Source organism: Dermacentor andersoni, chromosome 3 (assembly GCF_023375885.2).
Source record: "Dermacentor andersoni chromosome 3, qqDerAnde1_hic_scaffold, whole genome shotgun sequence".
NCBI classification, from domain to species: Eukaryota; Metazoa; Arthropoda; class Arachnida; order Ixodida; family Ixodidae; genus Dermacentor; species Dermacentor andersoni.
The window spans coordinates 143671505-143688315 of record NC_092816.1 but is presented as its reverse complement, the minus strand read 5'-3'; the positions used below and the strand labels follow the sequence as shown (position 1 = coordinate 143688315).

Sequence of the window (16811 nt, the reverse complement as noted above, 5' to 3'; positions counted from 1 at the left end):
AGCGACCCGCAGTGTGCTAAGTCAGTGGACTCGTGGCGGCACCTCACGGCGGCCGCGGTATTTATGCCACGTAGCCGACCACTGCTTTATGTCGGCTATCGGCCAACAGTAGCCGTCCAATGAAATGACGAAACAGTGCGTTCGATGACGAAATAGTGCATCGAGGAGAAAATGAGGACAGGACCTTCTGTTCAAAAGAGAGCGCTTGACAGAAAGGTCATTTCGCGATCTGCTTGCGTGCTCCACCCACCGCGTACGACAGCAAGACTTCGCTGAGATTTACAGAGCAGCGCATGCTACCCGCGCACTACGTTATTTCACCAAGCCAGAGCACTAGTTCAGAGCACCTTTTAAGAGTCGCGTAAGCTTAAAGTTCTCGCAAGGGACAGCGAATGCCACTCAGCAAATGGGCTTGACTCGTGCATTAGTATATCTGATACCATACTGCACGACAAGGGAGGATGCCCTAAAATAAAAAAAATGAGGCCGTTCTCGTTTTTTATTAAATTAGCTGGAGCTTCTGACAGTGTACACCAGGTAGCAGAGAACACATTTTCACATGGTAAAGCGATGCTAGTAGTATGGCAGTTTAGGCAGCAAAACAAACCAACACCTCCACAAAACATCCACCATGCTCGAATTTAAGTGACCTATATAATGTGCTAATTGATTATTTGAACCCGTAAACGCAGTTTAGTCCCTCTGAGCGTGTTTGCACTTCCCGTTGTAGGCCTGCGTATTTTCAGCAATTAATGCTGATTTAAACCTTGCCGAATGTTGTTGACATGTCCATCGATCACTTGTATTCTAGTCGATTATGTTCCGTTGAAGTTCATCGTTTTTTGTGCTGTGTAATTCGTTTCGTTTCTATTGAAACGCTGCAAACAACAAAAAAAAAACTCTGACTAGCCCACCTTTTTGCATCTATGACATGTTTTCATTACAAGGGTATTGCTGGCAAGCCTCCTGCTTACGATATGTTGGGGTTAGGTCACCGAGATATATATATATATATATATATATATATATATATATATATATATATATTGTGTAATTTTACTTTATGAAGCAGAGCTGTCCTGGCATAGTCTAACGTTCCTCCAGTGTATTCATGTACGTATCTTGTTTTATTGCGTTGCATATTTTAGTACTGTCCACTATAGAGCTAGGATACGTCTCCGCATAAGCGATCGTGCTCCTTAAGCTGTGGAAAGAACCTAGCTCATGTTCGAAAATTGTCCCACATCTTTCTGGTCAGCTCATCAAGTAGGAATATTATCGATATTCTGAACTCGACACTTCAAATCTTTTCATCTGCATGTTTTTAGACAATAATCTTTGCTACCCGTACATTATCTGCATTTGCAATGTTCTCAATCTAAGTTCGTCAAGTAGGGAAGCACCGGGTTACGAACGTTTAAGGTCTGCACTAGATATTGGAAGCTCACAAGCAGAAAAGCAGGCGCCCACAACCAACTCGTCTCATTGTTTCCGGGTTACCATTTTACCGGGAACTTTACCTCTGGTAAAGATGGCCATGGAGTGCTGGAGCCAGAACGTATAATGTGGAGAAGTAATGCACAGAGCAAGATAAAAATCGTACATCCCCTTTTTTACTACCAGGGGCATATAGGCAAGCCATCTAAAGTGTGTCTGACTGCGCGGAAGGAACTATGTGCATTACAGATTAGGCGCACAGAAGTGTAAAATATAATAGAAATGCACTTTGAGAGGCATTTTGCCGGCAGTGCTCGCAAAAAAAAAAAAGCGAAAGTTACAGGCATTTTTATAGCTGCAAAGGTATTAAGTGCAGAGCATTGTTCATGTTTCGTTTGAAAGCATATTTTTCAATATCCTTAACGAATATGACATTGAGTTCTACATGAACTAGGCTGCCATGTCGTAGCGATGGTTTCCGCTCGAATCTATGCCACTCTGACCATCGGCTGTTCCCGGTCACCTGATCCCTTTGATAACGTGGGCCGAGCGCCTCTCTGACCACTGACGAAATGCGAAAAGGAATATAATCACCTAAACAGTTGTTGGAAATGTGTGCCAGTGCTTACCTCCTCCTTGAAACACGCTAAAAACGGGATTTAAAGGCGGGAAGTTGGGAAGAAAGGAAAAGTTTTGAACGACCACATCTGTGTGATGGGAGAGAATATTCTTACGGATATCGCGGTAGCGACTGTTTTACCGGGAAGAAAGCGAAGTTTAAAGATGCGATTAGGCAAAGCACGAGGTAGCAAGACGGCATCGAATATGCAAGCTGTTGACAAATCGAAAACTGTTCCGTCTGTCAATTGTTGGCATAATTCTATATAGATTTAATGTAAACTAAAAATTTGGAATGAGCAAATGCGTGAGCAATGTGGGACATTTAATACGTCTTAAGATTATACACAGGAAGGAGCCTTCAATATTTGTCTGATCAGAATTAGAAGAAGAATATTTGTTGGAAGTTCACACGACAAAAATCCGTTCGCCCCGTTTGATTTCAAGCGTTGTAGTGGCTCAATGTCGCTGCATTTATGTGTAAGTTTAAGAGGGTGTAATTTAAGAATTCATTTAGTTCAATTCTATAGCTTCCTCATCATCCATCGTCCACGGCTGGGATATCCTTGCGATAAGTTTGCTCGAGCGCCAGTCGGTTAGCTGACGATGGGGAAAATTGAATATCATTAAAATTAAACGGTTACGTTGAGGATCAAACGGTGCCCAATTGTGACGAGCAAGCACGTAAAGCAACATATACGGTGCATTTCGCGTTTAAATAAAATAATATCGGCTCTTAAAGAAGAATAGCCAAATTCGATTGAACCAATTTTAGAATATTGGTATGAACAGAAGTGGTTTCACATTTTATCAATTTGAATTTGAACATATTAAACAAAACATTCATGCATTCAGCTACTTGTAATTGCGAGCACGTGTGCTCGCCTAGAAGCGTTGATTTAACACCACGCTTATCTCAAACAATAATTATCAAGTTATTGCAGCAACGACATACATTGTTTTTATTTATGTATTTGCATAATAGTTTCTCGAACGGAGCAATGCAGATAAGGCTATGACTAAATAGGACGGAATTATTCTTACGTTACGAAGACCGCTCAGTTTTCTTCCAGTAAACTTGCATAGGCCAAGCCAAAAGACTATCTTGAAGTCGACCAAAATAGTGCTTCTATATATTCGGATATATCTAACAAAGAAAGAGCGATTTGAGACAATGAACGAGATCCTGCAACAGGCATTCGTGCAGCGCGCTACCTGATTGTCCCTATGCCGCTCTCTTTTTTCTTTATTCAGGCGTGCACATGTAGTGTACAGTCGCACTAAATTCATGTTTTTGTAGAGTGACCTTGACTCCAAGTACGACCTCGTTCCTACTTCTGACATTGTACCTCTCAATTTCCGCAGCATTACAGCAGTCTTTTCAATGTCATTTTCGTGCTGTTGAAAGTAGCGTTGCTTCTATCTAAAAAAGAAGTCAAGTGTTGCTACGCATATAGATTCCGGGTGCGAAACAAAATATGCGCGGCGCATATAAGAAAAGACAGCCTTCAGCTTTAGACTTTACTGGAAAAACAATAAAGCCAAGTAAATATCCATTCCTAGTGCCGCACTTGTACGCGCATTGCACGCAGTGCTGACCACTTGAAACTCAGCAGAACGAGCTCACTTACATTGTACCCATATTGGCTTGGGTGCACCGTCTTTCTCTGTGATCTTATTTACGCTCAAAAAGACACGTAGGTCTAAGGAAAGGGATAATTTTTCATTGTTCGGACACGTCTAACTCATTTTTTTAAAATAAGAAACGTTTTTCAAGGTAATGGTAACTGACGTATTGTTACTCTTCAACAACACTTTCCGCCTGCGGAAGCGAACTGACATAGGCACAATGATGTAATTGCGCTCAGCAGAAATGGCCACGCCAATGCTACATTTCCAAACAAACTTGAAAACAATAAACGCCAAACGCAGTAGCTACTACTCTTCATGTCACCAAATAGCCCAAAAAGGAACTTTTCTCACTTGCATTATAGGCGTCAGCAAAGACATCAGAAGAATGGGCAAGAAAGCCTGTATAGCTCTTAACAATAGAGCAAATCTTGTTTCTCTTTCGCGAATAACACGCCAGCACAAGTGAGTTCGATGCAGCTGTAGTAAAATCTGCAAATTTCAATACAGACACTTAGGGAATAGGTGCCGCATGCGAAGTGCCTGGCGTTTATAATCGCAGAAAGCGCTTTCGTACCCTGGATGCTTCGATGGCTGCAATAAATAATATACAGGTTTCGTTAGCGAGAGGGATAAAAATTAGCACTTCATTGTCATTAATGATATTGTCATTCGAGCCTGTGTACCATATAACTCTATCGTGGGCCCAGTGACAAAAGTTGTCTACCAGCTTCTGCCACTAGATGTGTGCTCACGGTCGTGATGCCGTCATGCTCGTTCGGTCGTAATCATCCCATGTTTATCATCTGACACTCGTCACCCCTACTGCAGCGACCCAGAGGACAACTTGTCTCATGGCTTCGACCGTCAGATTAGCGCTCGCTGATCGTTGTCATTTTAGCTCTTTCACCCGGCTCTCTTTATGCCGTCGTCGTCATACTTTCTACGACGCAGTGGTCCAAGTTGAGTACAAGCTTGTGCCATAAAGTATGTGCTCGCGGAGATGATACCGTCGTGTTCGTTGTCACATCGCCACTCCAGCTTAAATTATGGGGTTTCACGTGCCAAAACCACTTTCTGATTATGAGGCACGCCGTAGTGGAGGGCTCCGGAAATTTCGACCACCGGGGTTCTTTAACGTGCACCTAAATCTAAGTACACGCGTGTTTTCGCATTTCGCCCCCATCGAAATGCGGCCGCCGTGGCCGGGATTCGATCCCGCGACCTCGTACTTAGCAGCCTAACACCATAGCCACTGAGCAACCACGGCGGGTGCCGCTCCAGCTTCATCAATCACATCTAGTCATGCAGTGTTCATCACCCTCTCATCGTCAAGCCATCTTCGTTATACAGGCTTCGCGTTACAGTCGTCATTACGCCATTGTCATACGCTCGTCATCATCTGGTTGTCCAGATACTGTTGTAATGCTATCGTCGTCATTGTGTCATCTTCATACCATGGCCGTGATGGCATCGCAGTCATTGTATCTTCGTCGTTCTATTTTCGTCATCCTACTCTCGACATGCCCTCATCGCCACACACTCGTCATCCTACCATAGTCGTCACGCTGTCGTCTCACCATTGTCATCACTCGAGTCATCCCGTTGTGTCCGGCCCTTGTCGTCATAATGCATTCGTCTTGCCATTGACGTCATTCCTTCGTCAATCCATCGTAACTATGCAGTCATGATTCTTTCGAGATTATGCCACCGCTGCCATGCCGTCGTCGTCATGGCGTTGTGTTCCGACTGTCACTATCATGTGCTCTTTATCATACTGTCGTCGCCGTGCCGTCCTTGCCATACCATCGTGGTCTTTTCAATTTCATCATCTGTTTGGCCTCATAATGTCATTGCCACGCCAAGGTCACCAAGCACTAGTCACAACCCAATCGTCTTTATGCTGGCGTCGTCTTGTTTTCGTCGTCATGCCAACACCATCATTTATGAATGGTCACCACAATACAATCGTGTCGTTGGCGTCATACCGCTTTTGTCGTACCAACTGCGGGATTCCTTCTGTACTATTTTATAAACGACGGAGCGTTGGCGTCATAGAGTCTTCGTCATGCCACCATACTCAAGCGTTACTATGGAAAGCGAGTGCCATAGCAAAATGGAATGATACCAGATTATGCTACATCAAACCAAAGGAACGGAAATGTCAGAATGACAACCACTTCCTTTAAACAAATTTGACTTATTACGGTGTGTCGCTGCATTGCTCAAATGTTAATCGCGTCACCATCGATAGTCATGATGAGATTATTTTTGTCATATTTTTAAAGCATGACCTCAATCACAAAAGCACAAACAGTTGCTATACTCGGAGAGCCTTCTTGCAAAAGGACAACAAATCAAATTGTCACTTAGTATAAGCAATGAGGTGTTCATTGAATTGCTTCTAGCAGCCAGCAGATTTCTGCTCCCTAAAGTACATTCTATAGAAAACCAAGAAAAATGCATATCTACTGAGAAAAATATTTGCTGATAAATTGTTGAACTGGTTGCTCTAGTAAACATTGAGCAATTTACACATTTGATCCCATGTGTTGGCAAGACATATATAATCATCATCATCATCATCATCATCAGCCTGGTTACGCCCACTGCAGGGCAAAGGCCTCTCCCATACTTCTCCAACAACCCCGGTCATGTACTAATTGTGGCCATGCCGTCCCTGCAAACTTCTTAATCTCATCCGCCCACCTAAATTTCTGCCGCCCCCTGCTACGCTTCCCTTCGCTTGGGATCCAGTCCGTAACCCTTAATGACAATCGGTTATCTTCCCTCCTCATTACATGTCCTGCCCATGCCCATTTGTTTTTCTTGATTTCAACTAAGATGTCATTAACTCGCGTTTGTTCCCTCACCGAATCTGCTCTTTTCTTATCCCTTAACGTTACACCTATTATTCTTCTTTGCATAGCTCGTTGCGTCGTCCTCAATTTGAGTAGAACCCTTTTCGTAAGCCTCCAGGTTTCTGCCCCGTAGGTGAGTACTGGTAAGACACAGCTATTATACACTTTTCTCTTGAGGAATAATGGCAACCTGCTGTTCATGATCTGAGAATGCCTGACAAACGCACCCCAGCCCATTCTTATTCTTTTGATTATTTCCGTCTCATGATCCGGATCCGCCGTCACTACCTGCCCTAAGAAGATGTATTCCCTTACGACTTCCAATGCCTCGCTGCCTATTGTAAATTGCTATTCTCTTCCGAGACTGTTAAACATTACTTTAGTTTTCTGCAGATTAATTTTTAGACCCACTCTTCTGCTTAGCCTCTCGAGGTCAGTGAGCATGCATTGCAATTGGTCCCCTGAGTTACTAAGTAAGGCAATATCATCAGCGAATCGCAAGTTACTAAGGTATTCTCCATTAACTTTTATCCCCAATTCTTCCCAATCCAGGTCTCTGAATACCTCCTGTAAACACGCTGTGAATAGCATTGGAGAGATCGCATCTCCCTGCCTGACGCCTTTCTTTATTGGGATTTTGTTGCTTTCTTTATGGAGGACTACGGTGGCTGTGGAGCCACTATAGATATCTTTCAGTATTTTTACATACGGCTCGTCTACACCCTGATTCGGTAATGCCTTCATGACTGCCGAGGTTTCGGCAAAATCAAACACTTTCTCGTAATCAATGAAAGCTATATATAAGGGTTGGTTATATTGCGCACATTTCTCTATCACCTGATTGATAGTGTGAATATGATCTATTGTTGAGTAGCCTTTACGGAATCCTGCCTGGTCCTTTGCTTGACAGAAGTCTAAGGTGTTCCTGATTCTATTTGCGATTACCTTAGTAAATATTTTGTAGGCACCGGACAGTAAGCTGATTGGTCTATAATTTTTCAAGTCTTTGGCGTCCCCTTTCTTATGGATTAGGATTATGTTAGCGTTCTTCCAAAATTACGGTACGCTCGAGGTAGAGATATATATATCGGGACACAATTCTGAGGATGGCAGCGGCTTCGATATGTTCATCCATATTGTCACGTGGTAATGACGTATAAAGAACACAGCAGCAATAATGTGAAAGACGAAGCTAACTCTTGTTGGGCGAACCTGTGCCCTTAAAAACAGCCTACGCTAAAAGAAGGGCGACAGCGGCGAACACAGTCGCTGATCGTCAAAATCGGATCAGCGGGTAAAGCGCGTCGGCTTTTATACATCCATCGTCGAATGTTGCAGAGTAATTACTGGGACCCGCGCGCCTTCCACAAAGTTCTACCTTATTCGCGTCGCGCACACCTGCAATCAGATTAGACAAGGTTCGGTCACAGACAGCGGATGGAACCATCGATAACATTCTAAAAAATTCCGATGCATGCAGGCGCTTCCTGCGCTGTGCGATAACATTTGTTAGGCGTTGAAACGTGGTCGCCCGTTAAAGATAAACATGACGTGTCAAGACATGTCAATATGTTTATATGTTGAGCGTCGAAATGCATCGAAGGTCCAGGTAAATTTAGCCTTCATTTCCTCTGAAGCTGTGTTTTAAATTACTATATGCTAAGGGAGCAAGAATAAATTTTACGGCAATTTCCATGGTGTGTTTACCTACTTTGGTTCTACTTTCAAGCTTCGATCATAGTGTGCGCGCGCTAAAAGCTCACTAGCTTCAGTTCACCAACTTCCACATGTGCTCATGATGTTATTATATAGAAGAGACAGTAATTTACTTATTAATTTTATACTTATTTTGATTTATCGTGCACATTATGTCTATCTCCTCGATCAATATACTTATAGGAATATAAGAGTGCGATCTATGACACGCGACTTCTAAGCATTTTCATAAGTTAAAAAAAGAAAGAAGTTGATATAGGGCTCTGACATAGGGGAAAGTGAACATTTAACAATTAAAACGATAATGTGCTTGAATGTTAGCTGAGCACGTGGACATAAACCGAAAATAATATGCTGTGGTTTCTTAGCGGCTTTCCAGTTGCTCTGCTCAGCACGAGGACGAGGGCTCAAATGCCTTCCGTGGTGGCCAAATTTCTACGGGCCCGAAATGCAAGAGTACCCATATACCGTGCATTAGGTGCACGTTAAAGAACGCCAGGAGAGGTCGAAATTAATTCAGCGACTACCACTTCGGCGTTCTTCAAAAGGAGGTTGTGGTTCTAGCAATTATCACCCCACAATTTATTCTCATTTACTGGAAAATAAAGCACTTTGAATACTCAGTTTACACGACATCAGTGGTTCAAACCGCGTTGAGTCAGACTTGACGATATGCATTGAATATACAATATGAAGAAACGCACCGAAGAAAAGTCTCGCTGCAATGGCTAGAAGAAGCCTCGCAGGCAAATAAAAAAAGCCACTGCATTTGTGTAATGTGGTGCAGGAAATAAATATAAGGCTTTTTTTTTCAAGGAAAACGCCAGAGCATGGTTCGTAAGCTATACACGGCTCAAAATATACTTTTCCGAGGCAAAAGAAACCGATAGAGGTAAAAAAAGAAACAAGCCACTTGGCTGAAGAGACCAATCTTTACCACCCCTACGTGAGCGTAGAACAAATATTGGCGCAGCTGGGACCTAAACGGTGATTAGCATAACAATAAAAACAATAAAAGGCGTGCAAGTGAAAATCAGCTACATAAAGTTTTACTTGCCGTTATATAGTTTGCTTGGTTTTCGCCTTGGCCTCACAGTACTTGCCGTAAAACCACAACAAAATTACTAAGTTCGCGTATGTACTTCATATAAGAATATGAAAATATGAACAGAATTTCCTGAGTGTCCCAGTTAGCCAAGATTCCTATGCGCTTTTAATTAATGTGATTAATGTTCACCTGTAACCATCAGTGGATAAATTGAGGCTTCAGAACGGCCCGTTTGGGCAATTCCACGCATCGGAATTAATTGATTACAGAGAAATTGAACGTCGCACTTATGCATATATGGGGAACAGGCGCTTTGATCAGTTATATTCTTTTTCGTATTTCAGTTTGTGCTGTCAGTAGGCCACTAATAAAGTTCGGGGACTTGTCCAAGAGCCATTTTCTCTCCTTAGGGCAAACATTCTCGTGTTTCGCGTGCCAAAACTAGTAGTGTGATTATGATGTACACCATAGTGGACGACTCCGGTATAATTTTGACTACCTCGGTGTCTTTACTTTGCACCCACTGCTTGGTACACGGGCGTTTTTTTCGAGTTTTCGCGCCCAAAATTCGCGGCCGTTGTGTTAGCAACACGACCTCGTGCTTGGCAGATCAACGCTGCACGCTTTCCCCGAATCCCAAGGGCCATAAGCGCTCGGTGGCCTTCATCCCTGCACGGCTGCGCGTTTCGTCTTTGCTCGAGTAGTACTACAAGGCCACACAGCTGAGTTGATGTCGGTACGGAAAGGACCAGACAAGTGAAGGGTAGATAACTCAACTGCTAAGGGAGCAAGAATGTCCTCGTGCCTAAGCGCCCAGCTGCCTCGTGATGCCAAAGATAAAAAAAGTGCAATACCATTCCCTGTGTGCGCGGCTTGAGCGAGCCTTTGGCCAGAGCGTTTACTGACTGCGGCGTTGGTTGGAACATGCCCTTTACAGCAGGTTACAGGGTGTACTTGTGCGGGTAAATAACCCATTGGAAAGATCGCACAAGCCTTTTGTTGTGTATGAAGTCCCATTTGAAGGATGTGGAGAAGCCTATGTTGGCGAATCCGGATATTTCAAAAGACACCCTAATCAGCATCAATACAACGTCGCCAAAGGCAAATTTGTTTCAAACGCGTTAACTGACTACAATGAGAAGACGACATTACATAGACGGGGACTTGCTTAGAATGTCCGTTATCGCCTCGTAGAAGCTATTGCCTTCGTGATTACTGTTAAGATCACTACGCATTCAGACGACCAACCAAGCGATTAGCAGGACTCACGTATATCTGCTCGAAATATATTCACGCGCACTGCGCCATCTCCCCGATAGTTAAACAAGAATCATGGCGTTTGCTATCACTGTGAACAAGGGACCCGTAGGGGCCCTCAAATGCCGTTTTTGTCTTCTTGTTATGCCCTTGTGGGTGTTTGTATTAGTTCCACCAGGCGCCACGTTGTAGCCCCTTAGCCACCTTAGCGGGCTCTTCTTGCGGTGAGCTATATATTTAACTAAACGGTGCAATAACTCAACTCAAGCACAGAAATGTTAGAACGGATCAAAAAGCAAACAAAGAATTAATCAGATTTGTCTAGGTAGTTTATGTAAGGAACCGTGAGCAACAATGGCGAATGTACAGGAACAAAAAAAAGAGCGAACAAATATGCCGGCAATAAGCTGATAAACAGGCTGTTTAAGGTGCCGATGGCGATGTTCAAATCTTTCAAGCTCAAGCGTCCATCCCTCTGGGTTTTTGGATCTTCCACAGTACAAGACAGGGTCCGCTAAAACTTCCGTCTTTGTCTCTGTCGCCTACATAGAGCATAGGAGCAATATTAAGGAGATTCTTCAATTTACTTTATTTTCTTTTAATGCGCGTGTGCGCCTTTTCATGGCCTATCCTCTAGAATCGGCACGTGCCACAGTAAAACATAAGGTACAGATTGATGAAATGTTACTAAATATTTGTGCTACTCAATCAATCAATCAACCAATCAATCAATCAATCAATCAATCAATCAATCAATCAATCAATCAATCAATCAATCACTCAAACATTCAATCAATCGATTTTATTTTCAGCATAATGGGTGGGGGTCGCCCCTAGCTAATAGCGGCCAAATGCAGCTAGGTTTCCGGGGGTCCGTACTCAAGGCAGCATACACAGAATGTTATAGATAACATGCATAAAGGTAGCACACGTAAACAAAAATGTTTAAACTAGTATAGAAAAAGTAATAACATAAAATACCGATAAAGATAACCGATACATACATTTAGGATCTGTGGGTATTACTAGAACTAATAAATTTAATAATAACGTCGCGTTAGAGAGCTTTAGACTAGGGGCCCCAAAGGTTAGGGGCACCAAATAGCTTAATGGGTGTTAGCGTTGAGGCATGCAGAAGTGAAGAGTTTTAGAATAGGGCTTTGCGTTTGCGGATAGTGTCTTGCACCTGCAGCGCCGCTACAACGTGAAAGAAAAGGTGTTAGAAATATTTAAACAAAATATACCATTTTACGTTAACAAGAATAATTTTGACATTCGTGTTTTCTCTTTTAATCACTACTTAGAGGTTCTTCTATTAGCAGCAAACAATTGGTTGCGCTTAGTTTTGAGTAACCAACTTTACGCGCCTTCATCAGTTAAGCTAAGCCATGGAAGGCCTACGATCCACGAAATCGACAATAGTATTAGGAATCAGCGGTGCCTAATGAATCAATCTTCATAACACACGCTAGTTGAGAGAAAGCAATAACCTCAGTCACTTATCCCAGCTTGCGAACTTCATGCGTTACCACGAATCAAGCTCAGTTTGGTGCTAAGTTAGAGCCGCCACTCCAATGGGTGCCGCCATGTTTGTTGACGCAAAGCTTTTGGGGCAGTTTTTGGGGCTCTCGCTGAATCAGTGAAATAGCGTGCCCGACGCAAAACCCAAACGCAGTTTGCGTCTCGCGCACGCTCAGTGGCTTCGACTCTATTTCTTTGGCGCTCCAAACGTTTTTGGCCCGCATTCTAAAACTCTCTTTTATTACACCAAAGTACAATGTATTCAAAACAAATAATAATAATAATAATAATATTAATAAAGTCAAAAACACACATGGTACCGAAACATGACATTCAAGTACAACGAAATGCAATTGTAGGCTTAACGACAAATGCGGAACCCCAGTACAGTTCTGAAAGGAAGTATTCGCGCAACTGTTTTCCGTGCATGCACCTGCCATCACCATTGTTCCATTGACAAGCATGATGCGTCCTCTTGACATTGCTTCGCAGACATCTCCCATTGTGTACCCACCGGATTTCGAGTTTGCATCTCCGCGTAGCTTGTGAGCAATTTATGCAATAGCAAGAACAAATTATAGCAAAATCGTAGCCCTTGCGGGGAATAAACGCAAGCGTAGCACCACATTAAAGGTTTGACAAGGTCGAAGTAAACAAAATTGTGTGCATCGGAGTAGTTTAAAGCATTTAAACACCCGCTTTACTAAAGGTTCACTTCACATAGATTAGAACATGTGCGTTTGAACCAGATAGCTTTTCTCGCCTTCCACCCCTTTCTTTTCATATAATGAAGTGCTAACTTGGGCCGGTCGGTACATGTCCAAAAAAAAAAAAAAAAGACTAAAACCACGAAGAACGGAACGAGCATACTGCGACAGACGAAGCGGTGACTATCAACTGATATTTTATTGCGCGCACAGCAATATACATGGGAACTTCAATAGGCAGGATGGAGAGGACATACGAAAGTAGAAATACACCGTCAGAAAGATATCCACGATGTTCAATATAAATATACAACAGCTTGAATATCTGTTCCGCATAGTTCCGCTTAAATGATGGTTGCCATCATCTAAGCGGAAGACGCCTGAGTTCCTTTGGTAAGAAGCAATATCGAAAGCACACTAACGCACATATCAATTGTTTGTCGATGCAAAATACTTTGTATATCTCACCTGCACGCTTGTGCAACCCCTAAGTATTTTGCAATGATTAAGCAGTGCTCGACAATCACAATGCAAGCTATGCTTGGCTAGGTGGCTGCCAACACAACCTTTTAATAAACTCAAATATTCTCGGAGGCGTTCGTTTACACAACCGCCATTTTTTCGATGTGGCATTATCTAGAGCTATGCGCAGCCACTTACAACAGCTACAACACGGTCGCATGTACTATCGTGAGCAATAGGAGCGGGAACACGCGAACGCGTGGCAAATAGCCTCGAAGCCGAGTTAGAGCCATACGCGGATGGCGCTTTCAAAAACATACGGGAAATGGGGCGCTCTTCCGCTAATTGTTGGCACTCCCAGCACGCCTGCGTTTGTCGAAAACGGCAGCTTACGGCATTTCACTGGCCGCCGATAGCCGATAAGACGCTTACGTGCGCGGTGACTTACAGCGAGTCACTTTTTGTTCAGTCATGCTTTTATTTAGAGCATTGGTCTTAGACACCAGTTCTTGTGTTTAGCGTCAGTATATTCGCGTCGGTAGGTATCTTCATATATACTCCCGAAAGACCTCATCTATATCTTATGGTGCACATCGTGTCAAGTGTTCCCGAGAGACGGATAGGCTTCCCAAGGAAGTAGTTTTCGAATATTTGCGCTTCAAAATAGTGATGCTATTGGCCACGCTTCGGTCCACAAAGTTATTAGTAAGAACAATATCAAACATTTTCATCAATGTGTACTGGCGATGTGAAGTTTCGCACTTTGTATAAACAGCGATTATAAACAGCTAACAGCGATTAGAGCAGCGTCCTCCTTTCTACTTTGTTTCTGACGGCGGCCGCCGCATATCGCCCATAGCAGGGTTCGAGGCTATCTGACACGCGCTCCTGTGTTCCCGCTCATAATGCTCACGATAGTACAGTTATGACAGACCAGAAACGCGCGCATGATTATATTTAAAGTTTCTTTACCTCTTCCTTCGCATTTTCCACTCCTGTTGGTGCTGCTGCTGCTATCATGCAAGCCGCGTCGTGAAGCTGTTCATAGCATGTATATACAGGGCAGGAACGCGGCGGAGAAAGCTGAGGCCTTTCTATTGCGTCAACAGACTGCCCTCTGGTGCACCCTGGTCATCGCCACAATACCCTCTCGGCAGCTTTGATTGACAGTGACTCCCCGCTACAGCACTGTAGAAACTGCTATGCTAACGTTTCTACTTATGTTCAATAGTGCAGAGTGGAGGTAGATGTAATGGTAGGGAGGAAGCAAGGAGAGGAGGCAGAGCATAGTTTGTACTCACGTAGTCGCGAAACCAGTGAATAACTGCCTCGCCACTTTTCAATCATGGCTCTTCTACATGGGCAGAGGGCAGAAGGTAGAAAATGCGATGTAGGAAGCTGAGGAAAGGCTACTCTTAGACGCGGCAGCAGTTGCAGACAAAATGAATGAATTTAAATTCAAGGTGGGGCAAGGTACGCTTCTAGTGCTTCTGGTACGTGGACGTGGTGAGGTTAGGGAGGGTCTGACCTCATACAACTAATTGCCAGGGGGTTCAGAATAAAGAACGTAGCTGACACAATAGGCTAGCCCTATTTTGTCATATTACAATTTGGCGCAGCCGCATAGTTTCTGTGTTGACATTCTACTCGAGATGTTGGTGAGCTTCATCATTGGAACAAATCAACGCGGTGGCATCCGAATCTTGGCTGAAGCCCCTCAGGATGAAGAAGAACATGTTCTTCTTGAAGCAGTGAGCACCGACGCATTTGTCTCCTATATAACCGCTACAACAGAGCTCACTTTAGATGATTTAATGGCAAAACAAAAAGTGAATCTGAATATGAAACTTGACGATTATGAGAATATCGAAACTGCGTGAAACCTGCTAGGGTTGCTTCGTCTGACAGAGGCGTCAACCTGATTACTAAGTTTGTTGAAGTCCAACAGGAGCGGAACAGATAGCAAAATGAATGAAAACTTTGGTTGTGAATGTGACTGAAAGAGGAATAGATAAACCGAATCTTGAACACGTGAAGCCAGACATATTTGAAGAAGAATCCGCTAGTCCCGAGTCCAGATTAACATTTTTGAATATGTTTGCAAGGAAAATTAGTGCCTAGACCGCTAGTCTACTGCTAGACCGTGAAATTTGGGTCGCAAGAGGCATCGCTCAACTGCACGGAGGAAAGACGAACGTGTTGCTGACAAACTTCAGCCAGGAGTTCAAGCACATCAACAAGGGAACGACGATCGCGTACATCGAGGAACTTCTGGAAACCAGCAATGCGTTTGTTCTCTCGGATTCTGCAGTATCTACCCCGACGACCATAGTTCCGGAACCAGACGTCGACGTAAAACCAGGTCTCACCATGAGTAAGCAACAACACCTCAGAAGTCTTCTCCGACGATACAAATACTGCTTTTCGACGTCATCGAGGATTCGACAAACACCCGTTGCAAAGCATCGCATAATAACTGGAGAGTGCGCTCGACCACTCCGCCAGAGCCCTTACCGAGCTTCGACGCGAGAACGTGAAGTTATTAGGCATCAAGTCGACAAAATGCTGCGCGACGACACCATCCAGCCGTCTAAAAGTCCGTTGGCAGCTACAGTAGTCCTGGTGAAGAAAAAGGACGGAACCCGAAGTTTCTACGCCGATTATCGTCGACTGAAGAAGACCACGAAGAAGGACGTATACCCCCTTCCACGGATAGACGACACATTTGATCGGCTCTGCAACGCTAAATACTTCTCGTCGATGGACCTCAAGTCTGGCTACTGGTAAATAGAAGTCGCAAAAAAATCGCAAAAAAACCGCCTTCATCACGCCAGACGGCCACTACGAGTTCAAGGTCATGCCATTCGGACTATGCTCGGCGCCTGCAACTTTTCAGCGCGTTATGGACACGGTGCTAGCAGAATTGGAGTGGCAGACGTGTCTTGTTTGCTTGGATGACGTCGTTGTCTTCGCTGGAAATTTCGACGATCACCTTACGCGGCTTGCGACAGTATTAGAGGCCATCAAGTCATCAGGGCTCACTCTGGAGCCGGAAAAGTGCAGCTTCGCTTACTGTGAGCTTCTGTTTCTGGGCCACGTCATCAGCAAATCTGGAGTACGCCCCGACCCGCTGAAGACACCTGCCATCGTAAAGTTACCGCAGCCAACCGACAAGAAGGCAGTGCGCAGATTCCTTGGCATGTGTGCCTACTACAGGCGCTTTGTCGAGGACTTTTCCCGCATCGTTGAGCCGCTAACACATCTAAGCAATTGTGATGTCGAGTTCAAGCCGGAAGCGCCACAGGCCGCCGCATTTCAAGAACTCAAATGACACATGCAGCAGCCGCCGGTACTTGCACGCTTCGGCGAAGACGCTGATACCAAAATCCACACTGACGCCACTAGCCTAGGCCTCGGTGCCGTCCTATTCCAGAGGAAAGACGGACTTGAAAGGGTGATATCTTATGCTAGCCGATCGCTGTCAAAAGCGGAAAGCAATTATTCGACGACTGAGAAGGAATGCCTCGTCATCATTTGGGCTACAGCAAAATTCCG

General features: G+C 44.1%; 1 protein-coding gene across 2 annotated transcripts in view; it reads right to left on the bottom strand.

Annotated features, from left to right (window-relative positions):
* Window positions 1-16811, bottom strand: part of LOC126524997 (techylectin-5A-like) — an 85459-nt gene that overhangs the window by 39810 nt on the left and 28838 nt on the right. The window contains exon 1 of one of the 2 annotated variants that reach the window (XM_055067545.2): window positions 3100-3157. The exons of the other annotated variant lie outside the window; for it this stretch is intronic. The gene's annotated coding sequence lies outside the window, so the exon portion shown is untranslated. Of the gene's footprint in view, window positions 1-3099; window positions 3158-16811 lie in introns of those variants that run through there. 2 annotated transcript variants of the gene reach the window in all.